Raw genomic sequence first — 9718 nt, forward strand, 5'->3', positions numbered from 1 at the left:
AATAAAAGAAGAGGAAATAGCAAATTTGTAACCCCAGGTTATCCCAGTGGCGAAATTTTTAGTCAATTTTTAACCTGTTGTTTCAAAGGTCAGTGCAAAATCAGTTAACATGTTACCAAACAAATGCTCTATTTCCCCCTAATTATGTTAAAATGCAAATTTGAAGCTTTCATAAGACAGTTGGGTACACCGAGAGCTATGGGCTTCCGTTTCAAAACATGGGTCTATCCCAGCGTAGTTTCAGGCTGGGGGGTCCGGCAGGACTGGGGGCGGGCCTAATGCAGTGCTAAGTCTTCCCGTTCTTTCTGGGAGAATCTGGTCTAGTCTTAGCGACCCAGGGGATCGCAAGGACCAACAAATTGCTGATAAAATAAAGCTCATAATGTCATACCCGGCTAATTTGAATTATTAATAAGGAGTACAAAATGTGTAATTAACTTCAAGATGATTAAAAAAGATTTTTAAAAATTTTTTATATTAGTTGTAGGTATATAGCGTGTTCTTACACAGTTATTGTAACTTACAAAGTGAATCCCCTTGGTAATGCCGGCACCTGCCTGGCACCATGTGTGGTTATTACAATATTACTGACCACGCTCTCTATGCTGTCCTTTACATCCCATGACTGTTTTGTAACTTCCTACTCTCCTCACCTTTTTTCGCCCACCCCTCCCCCATCCCGCTCTCATCTGGAAAAACTAAGGAATGACTGAAAAAGCAAATTATAGATTAAGTAAAGCTGTAAGGAAAAATGTTTCGTTAAGGAATTTCACTGTTTAAAAGCCATTTATAAATATTAGTTTACATAAGTAAAATGGTAAATCATACTTATTTGCCTTTTGATCGAGTCTTTACAGTCTTCCACTTCGGGGAATGTTACATCCTAGGAGACAGGCTACAGCAGACACAAAGTAAATTTTATACGTTTTATTGCAGACCTGCACAGGGACTGCAGGCAACCCATGCAAAGGAGCACTGCAACTCCCCAAACCTGTGCAGGGACTGCAGGTAACCCACACAGGGGAACACTGCAGCCCCCCCAAACCTGCGCAGGGACTGCAGGCAACCCACGCCTCCGAAGAGACTGGAGCACTGCAGCCAACCAAACCTGCGCAGCCAACAAACTGCGCAGGGACTGCAGCCCCCCAAACCTGCACAGGGACTGCAGCCCCGAGCTTCTAAAATGGCTCCTTTTTATAGGGTGGCTGTCTAGGATGAGCAAGCATCATACAGAAGCTGATGTGGCTGTTAGTCATTGGCTAGGGAGGTCGTGCGCAGTTACAGGGGGGGTTATTGCTTAGTGGAGAATTTCAAACATAAACTTCTGATAAGGGTCTCTGACTCAATGCAGGATGTTGCTGAACTCTTTGTTCTCAGTGTCACAGGGACCTTGTACACTCTTGGCAGCCCCAGCATGTCAGTACTCCTTGAATCTAACAGGGAACACTTGGTCAGTTTAATTAGGGTCTGTTCAAAATATTATACATGCTCTCTGCATACATGGTCTCCATTCAGAGGTTTTACTAGTCCATTCAAGTTCTCCTCTAAATAGCCTGATTAATGGACATTTTTTATATGCTTAAAAATCTCCCCCCCCCCCCATTGATTTGAGAAAGAGAAAGAGGCAGGGAGAGAGGGAAAGAAGGAGAGAAGGAAAGGACTGTTGTTCCACTTTAGTTGTGTACTCACTCATTGCTTCTCACATGAGCCCTGACCAGGGATCAAACCTGAGACCTCAGCATGCCAGGATGAGACTCTATCCACTGAGCAACCCCACCAGGGCCTCTTTATGTGCCTTGAAGGAAATCGAAAGGACATGATCGCTATATTCCGGCTTCTCGTGACTCCCCATTGAAAGTAGTTTGTATCCAGGTCATGTACGTCAGGTGTCCACCGGCACCGTCCCTGCCCTTTCCAGCAGCAGTGTCGGGGGAGACACACTGGCCAGGTGGCCTCCTCATCTTTAGTGGTAATTGCACAGATTTTCTCCTGGTCCACTCTCACCTGTCACACCACTCACCTTGCTGTTTGGATGCTATGAACTAGGACTATGGCTCCTTTCCATGGTGTGTTTCCCTCGCACCCAAGAAATCATAAGGATTAATGATTCGTCGACACCAACGTTGGTACTGGGAAGTGGAGTGCTGTTTAACAAATACCTGAAAGTGTGGAAGAAGCTTCGGAACTGGATAATGGGTTGAGGTTGGAAGACCTTTAAGGAACCTGATATGAAAACCTTAGAATGCCTTGAAGAAATTGTTGGCAGAAATACGGATATCCTAGGCAATTCTGGGAAAGGCTCAGAGAGAAGAGAGGAGCACTATGGAGAATAGAGAACACGTCTTAGGGAATACACGTGTCATTATTGCGAACAGAATTCTGCTGACACTATGAAGGGCAAAGATGCTTCTGGTGAGGTCTCAGATGGAAGGAACAGAGGAACATGTTATTAGACACTGAAGAAAAGGTGGTAAGTGGCAGAGAACATGGTTGAGTTGTTTTCTATTGGGAGGGAAGTAGAACTTCTAAACAATGAACTTGTTTCTATAGTTTCATTATTGTTAAATATAAATAGGGCAAATGAATCTTTATATATGGATAGTGAAGTTTTCCAAGTCCTTTTTTCTCTTCGAGCTACCCATGGAATCTTTAGGTGAGTAATGAACGTTGGTCATACCTTATATGGCAACTGTTTGAAAACTTTGGTGTTCTTGTAAAAGACTGAAATTTTAGTTTTTTAAATGCAATGTTCTATGAAACACAGAAATGACAAACGGGTGCCTTACCCTTTTAGGTGACCTGCCTTCCTAAGCAAATTGGAATTTTCAAATAAAGATTTATACTTTCCTTTTATAGCTGAGTAACTAGTTGTAAATTTATATTCAGTTGATCTTTCTGTTGAGTTACTGACGTTTAGAACCACCAATCTTTTTACTGGGTCTGTCTTCTTTATCAGGTTATCAAGTTTTGGAAACTGGTGTGCCAAACAGGTTGGTACTTTAAACCAACAGAGACCCATCTACTCTAAGTTCTCAGAAAAGCTTTGCAGAAGGAAAAAGGACGAAAGGAAGGAAGAAAGCCATTATTATTGTTGTTATTATTATTTTTTGTGGCTGTAATGGAATTGCAATGATCCATCGATATGCCTCTATCTGGTCTCCTTGGTCATGAACAGAGAATAAAGTTAGCGTGCTGGCCAGAAGAAAGACTATTATTGAAGTTCCATTGATGTATCTGGTAAACACAGGTAGCTGTACAGGCTGGTCATGGCTCCCGCTCTCCACAAACTCTGTTCTCTCTCTCTCTCTCTCTCTCTCTCTCTCTCTCTCTCTTTTTTTTACAATGGGCATTATCACTCCAGAAATTTTATTTTAAAGAAAAGGTGACCAGGTCCATTCTAGAACCTTCTTTTGTTATTCATGGCAGTGCTACAAAGAAATTGGGTCCAGTGGTGGTGTTGGAACAGATGGAGTGGATATTGAATCGGAAAGCATAGCAGAAAGTGAAAAACGTTGGCCAAATGTTAAGTGTAGAGACTCCGCTGTTCATGAACATGTTGGTTTTCAACAGGCTGTACCCAATGTCCTTTTTTTCTTAATTAAAAACAACATATACAAAAGAAAAATGTCTTCTCCTACCTGTGGGTGATGGGTTGAGCTGTAATTTTGTTTCTTATTTGGAGGGCTTGTAGAAACACCAATAGTTGGGTCTCTCCCCACTTTATTGAGTTGGTGAGTCTCCGTAGGGGGAGGGCTGAGACTGAGAATATTTCCTTTGGAACAACTTTCCCCTGTGCTGCTGCTGGTTGGGGACCTCCTGTGAGAGTCACTGCTGACCAACTAGCAGTCTCGATCAACTCTTAGGCAGCAAGTTGCAAAGAAGAGCATTCTGTGGCAATTTCTGACTTGCTTTCTTTGAAGAGGAGACCCTAGAGGGCGGTGTGGTCACAGCACACTGGGCTGGGGAGCAGACGGATTCCCACTAACCCCCCAGACACTACTGCTTCAGCCTGGGCGTCTTTGTTTGATCTGTTTGTTTTGTTTATTCATTTTTCTTATAAGAGTTTATCATGGAAGAAAGGTCCTGCTGATAAAAATAAATTTAAATGCTGCTCTCTCTCGCCGGTCCCTTCTTGGTAAAGCCAGAGTCTGTCAGCTGAGAGCTCTGACTTGGTGTCCTGTTATTGAGACAACTGTAGAGTTGAAAGATGAGTAGGCGTCTGCATCCCGAGTTTCTAAAAGTGTTTGCGAGGAGTCTGAATTCTGTGAAAGAGGTCGCCGGTTCGAAACCCCAGGCTTACATGGTCCGGACACCTGTGGGAGTTGATGCTTCCTGCTTCTCCCCCTTCTCTCTCTCTCCTCTCTAAAATGAATAAATAAAATCTTAAAAAAAAAAAGATAGTCAACCTTCAATCACCCACAAAACTTCCATGTATCTTAAAAAAAAGAAAAAGAAAAAGAAAACAGGGTTGTGAGCCCAGATCCGTTCAGAAACATAGGGTTAAATGAAGGTCTGTGGGTTCCTTACTTGGATGTTCCCCATTGCGGGGCAGCTGTGTTAGGCTAGCTTGCTTGATTAATGCGTGAACACATGGCAGTGCCGTGTGTGTGTGTGTGTGTGTGTGTGTGTGTGTGTGTGTGGCCTATATAAGGCTATGGGTGCATGCGCTTGGGGAAGAGAGAAGGGGAGGAAAAGGGGGAGGGGGAGGGGGAGGGGAAGAGGAGGGGGAGGGGGAGGGAAGGGGGAAGGGTGGCGTGGTGGTGGCGGTGGCGGTGGCAGTTGCCTGTCCGCCCGCCCGCCACCGTGAGAGTCCATTCTTGCTGTTTGTGTGCCGGAGAAGAGGTCTTCCCTTGCCTGTGTGCTTGTCTGCCATTGTGAAACTTTATTAAACGGAATGGCCCAACCCTTTCTGGCTCTGCAGTTTCTCTACCGTCTGCCCGAATCCAGTGTGGACCCGCCTGGCCTCAGCTACCAGCCTTATGTGCACATCGGAAATGGCCGGAGGCGGAGGTGGATTCAGGACCACTGTGGGTACTCTGAACAGAAAAACAGCAATCTGATTCTAATCCTTCATCGTTTTTCACAAAGGGAAGGAGAGACTGGAAGATGAAATGGCTGCTGGGTAGTGAGTGACAGGCGCGTCCGTGTCCACAGGACCCAATACCTGCGGAAGTGCATGTGATGACCATACCCAGGTGAGTAGGGGACTCCCTCGTCCTGGCCCACCTGGTGGAATATGTTTCCTCCGGGCACCTGCAGCAATGCCCACCACTCTATGCAGGTTGTGTCCAAACGCCCTTTCTCAGAGAAAACTGAGACCACCCTGTCCGGAAAGGCCCTCCTCCCGTCACTCTCTGTCCTGACCTGGCCTTGTCACCACTGGTTATATATGATATTAATATGCTTGATGGGTTTGGAAGAAAGGACTTGATCCATCTAGGTGCCTACTGTATTTCTAGTTAACAATAGACTTTAAAAAAAAATTAACTTGATTAACGTTTTTTGGATAAATTAACTAATTCTATCAAAAAATATAAGATAAGATTAATTATTGTGTCACCAGCGTTCTCCAGAAGGACCGAACCGGAGGAGTTCTGTACATTGCATGTTAGATGTGTGAAAATGGTGAAAACTACTGTGTTTTCAGAAATAGCTAGGAGGATCCAGATAATCTGAGCACTAGAGGAATTTTTAGAAACAATTTCTCTTGCATTTCTGGGTTTAGAAGTACAATATCTGACACGTTTCAGTAACTGTTTAAATTTAATGGTATTATATTTTTATACAGTCTGGTTATGTTAGTTAGAGAATATTCTTACAGGCTTTGGGAAGTTTGAATTGAAGTGTCATTAAGTGATGGGAGTTTATATTTATCCAAAGACCGCTCTGGGAAGGAATTCTGGCTTGGGTTTGACTGCAGTTGTGGTAACTGCTTTATGGAACATGAGCCATTTAAAAAGTGTTCATCTCCAAATCTCACCGGAGTGCGCCAGTGGACAGGCTGGCCTGTATCTGCACAAGGAAGCGGATTCAGCAAATTCGGAGAAGGCTGTCTCCCCAAGCAGGAGGGGAGACCCTGGAAGGTGTGCAGGTGTTGGGGATGCTGAGTTGCTAACAGACAAGGAAGCACAGACCTTTCAAAGATATTCTTTTTTTTGTGTGTGTGTGTGATAGAGACAGAGAGAGACAGAGAGAGGGACAGATAGGGACAGACAGGAAAGGAGAGAGATGAGAAGCATCAATTTTTTGTTGCAGCTCCTTAGTTGTTCATTGATTGCTTTCTCATCTGTGCCTTGACTGGAGGGTTACAGCAGACTGAGTGACCCCTTGCTTGAGCCAGCGACCTTGGGCTCAAGCTGGTGAGCCTTGTTCAAACCAGATGAGCCCGCACTCAAGCTGGCGACCTCGGAGTCTCAAACCTGGGTCCTCCGCGTCCCAGTTCGATGCTTGATCCACTGCGCCACCGCCTGGTCAGGTCAAAGATATTCTTGAGGTGAAGTAACTTATGATAACTTTTACCTCTGAGTGGACCCTCCCGTGCTGAGTCTCATAGGGTTTTATCTTCTGTCCTTGAATCACAAGAGCCCCCACCCCCTGCTGACCGTGAGGTAATGGGCATGGGGAGTGGAGGGCTCTCTGTGTGTGCATGCGTGTGTGTGCACTTGCGTGTGATTTTAGATAGAAAAAGAAAGCCTGACAATAAGTGTGATGTGTTAAAGACCTGGGTTCTGGTATTCTTGGCTGCAGCCACACTGGCTCTAAGCGAGAGAGGAAAGTGTGTCTGTAAACACATTTACACTTAAACCGGCTAGTAACAATCAATTAGTCCTCTGCAGATCTCACTGGGAAAGGAGGTTAGAGACCCTGCTCACCGGGGAAGATCTGCTCCCCAGAAGCCTGATAACCTCGGCTTTGAGTGGAGGAAGAACTTTCGGGGGGAGGACCTTCCAGATTAGCCCACATGGTCCACCACCCACTGTACCCTTGCCCGAGGTGGGTCACATGAAGGCAGCCTCGTTTGGAGACCTGTTGGATGAGTTGTCCTCTTCCTTGAGATAACGCACATACCGACGTCATTTATATCAACAAAGCTCTTAAACGGAGTAGGCGGCGATGACCATCAGAAACTGAACATCATCAATAAGGAGCAACGATGACAATGAAGACAGTGTGCCAGCGGTTAAATGGAGGGCGCTGCTTCCTGGCTCCTCCTTCACAGGAAGGAGAGAGGGGCCCCTCTCCTCAGGACGCTGTGCTTTCCTCGCTCTGTCTCGTCTCAGTAACTGATGGCACGACTACCGCGGAATCACGGATGAGCCTTCATTTCACAGTGGTCGTCTAGATTGTGTGCTCCTGGAGGCCCGCTCTCTTCCTCCCCCGTCCTGTTTCTGTCGAGTCTGACCACGGATGGTAGGTACAACATCAGGCTGAACTTCCTCCCCCGTCCTGTTTCTGTCGAGTCTGACCACGGATGGTGGGTACAACATCAGGTTGAACTTCCTCCCCCGTCCTGTTTCTGTCGAGTCTGACCACGGATGGCAGGTACAACATCAGGCTGAACTTTCAGCAGAACTTCTCGTCCATTCTCCATGCCTTTCGTGGACCCACCCCTGTTTCCACTGTCCTGGCCATGCCGAAATTCCTCTGCTTTTTCTCATCTTTTTTGCCTGTGTTAGCCCCCCCTCCCCTCTGAATTTGGCTTGAAGAAGTCAGAAATCAACCTAATAGATAAAAACATATCTCCCTACTTGATGGGTGGGTGGAGAGAGAACCGCAGCCTCCTTGGAAAGAGGATGGATTAGGAAAAGGTGTCCGAATCAGGCAGGACTATAGAAATGGAAGCATACCGTATTCCCTCATGTATAAGACATACCCTGTTTTGAAAAATTGGGGGTCTAAAAACTGGGTGCGTCTTATAAAGTAAAGTGGTTGTAGGTTTTTTTACTTGCATTTCCTGTTTTTTTTTGCGCTTGTTGAGGAGTTGTATGAATTTTATGATGAGTAAAACTTGAGTTCAATAATTTGATGTAATACATTTTTTTTCCAATGTACATCTTATACATCAGGAAATACAATATTTATTTTGAAGGACAAGGGAGATGGAAGTTAATCCCCTCAGTTAATAAAGAGAATAATAATGCTGGTAGGACTTTTTTTTTTTTTAAAGTTTCTTGAGTTCAAATAAGAGCTTCATGATTTTCAAGAGAAGCTTGTGGGCATTTATAGATGTTGTTGACATGCCCCTGCTGTTCATGGCTGTCTCCGGACAATTATTGCCAACCTCTTGGGAGAAAATTAGGACGTTTATTTCTTTGAAACTCGTTTAACTAGGCCGTTTCCCTGTGGTCTGGATGCTGATTCCTACTGACCTCCCGATCACCCTTCCTCATTCATTAAACTCTGTAGCAGCAGCTATCCATCCCAAGTCTTATTATTATTATCTTGCAGTTCTTCAGTATCCAGAAGAAAGACATGTAGTCTTTCCAGTTCCTCAACCTCCTCATTGCAAAGGCCACTTTTTGGTGGCTTTAGCTCAGCTACCCATTCTTGTGGTGACACCCTATTCTCCCTCTACTACGGGAAATTCAGTCATCTGGCTCTGTCTACGACGATCTCTTCTTGCTTACTTGGTTAGCTACTTCCGTTGTACCATTCCCCATCTTCATCAAGACACTTCTACCCTCCTTCCAAGCCCCCAGCATGCTCCTTTCTTTATTTCTTTCATTATTTCTATATAATCATACCAAAGCTCTAAACTCCATTGCCTGTCTGTGTCTTGATCACACCTGTGGGGAAGAACTTTAATTCTGGGGGAGAAGAAACCTTTATCAGTTTTCCAGAGAAAGTCACACAACAAAGCAGGATGATTCCACTCTAAGTTCACAGCCATCCATCTTTGGGTCAGTCTTGCAGATTTGTCTAGTTGCCCCTGTTCTTCTGTTCTCCTTAACAGCCGTTTCACACCTTATCTGTCCTTCTCAATCCTCTGATCCCTTCACCCTTCCCTCATTCTCAGGGAATAGACTCTACTTCACAGAGAAAAGGGAAGAAACCAAATACCATCACCCTAATGTCCCCAGAATCATGCAAACAATTCCATACCTGCTTCTCCCGTTCCCTCCTCCACTCTGTGATGCTAGAGAGTTGTTCCTGTTTTCTAGGGCCAGTCCCTTCATTAGGGCTTGGTAGGTCCATTCCTCCCACCTTCTGAGAACATTTACACTATAGTCATTTTTTTAAGTGAGAGGTGAGGAGGCAGAGACAGACTTCTGCATGTGCCCCAACAGGGACACACCCAGCAAACTACTTGGCAATGCTCTGCCCTTCGGGCTGCTGCTCAGCAACCGAGCTATTTTAGTGCCTGAGGTGAGGCCATGGAGCCATCCTCAGCATCCAGGGCCAACTTTGTTCAAACCATATGAGCCATGGCTACAGGAGGGGAAGAGAAAGAGAGATAGAGATTGGAGGGGGAGAGGTGGAGAAGCAGATGATTGCTTTTCCTGTGTGCCCTGATGGGAATTGAACCCGGGACTTCCACATGCCAGGCCGATGCTCTACTGCTGAGTCAACTGGCCAGGGCCTTGAATCAGTATTCTTTATTCCCAGTGGCACACTACTCAATGCGTCCTCTAATGACGTTTCAGACAAACTCAGACAATTTTCAGCACAATTCATCAGAAAATTAGAAGGATTCTTTAATATTTCTGTGCACCTAATT

General features: G+C 45.2%; 1 long non-coding RNA gene across 1 annotated transcript in view; it reads right to left on the bottom strand.

The window, feature by feature from the left end:
- Positions 1-914: 914 nt before the first annotated feature.
- The window catches only part of LOC136378559 (uncharacterized), a 510347-nt gene continuing 501543 nt past the window's right edge, over positions 915-9718 (bottom strand). The window contains exon 2 of the long non-coding RNA XR_010746621.1: positions 915-1178. This is a non-coding gene — a long non-coding RNA (uncharacterized lncRNA). The remainder of the gene's footprint in view (positions 1179-9718) is intronic.

Source organism: Saccopteryx leptura, chromosome 7 (assembly GCF_036850995.1).
Source record: "Saccopteryx leptura isolate mSacLep1 chromosome 7, mSacLep1_pri_phased_curated, whole genome shotgun sequence".
NCBI lineage: Eukaryota > Metazoa > Chordata > Mammalia > Chiroptera > Emballonuridae > Saccopteryx > Saccopteryx leptura.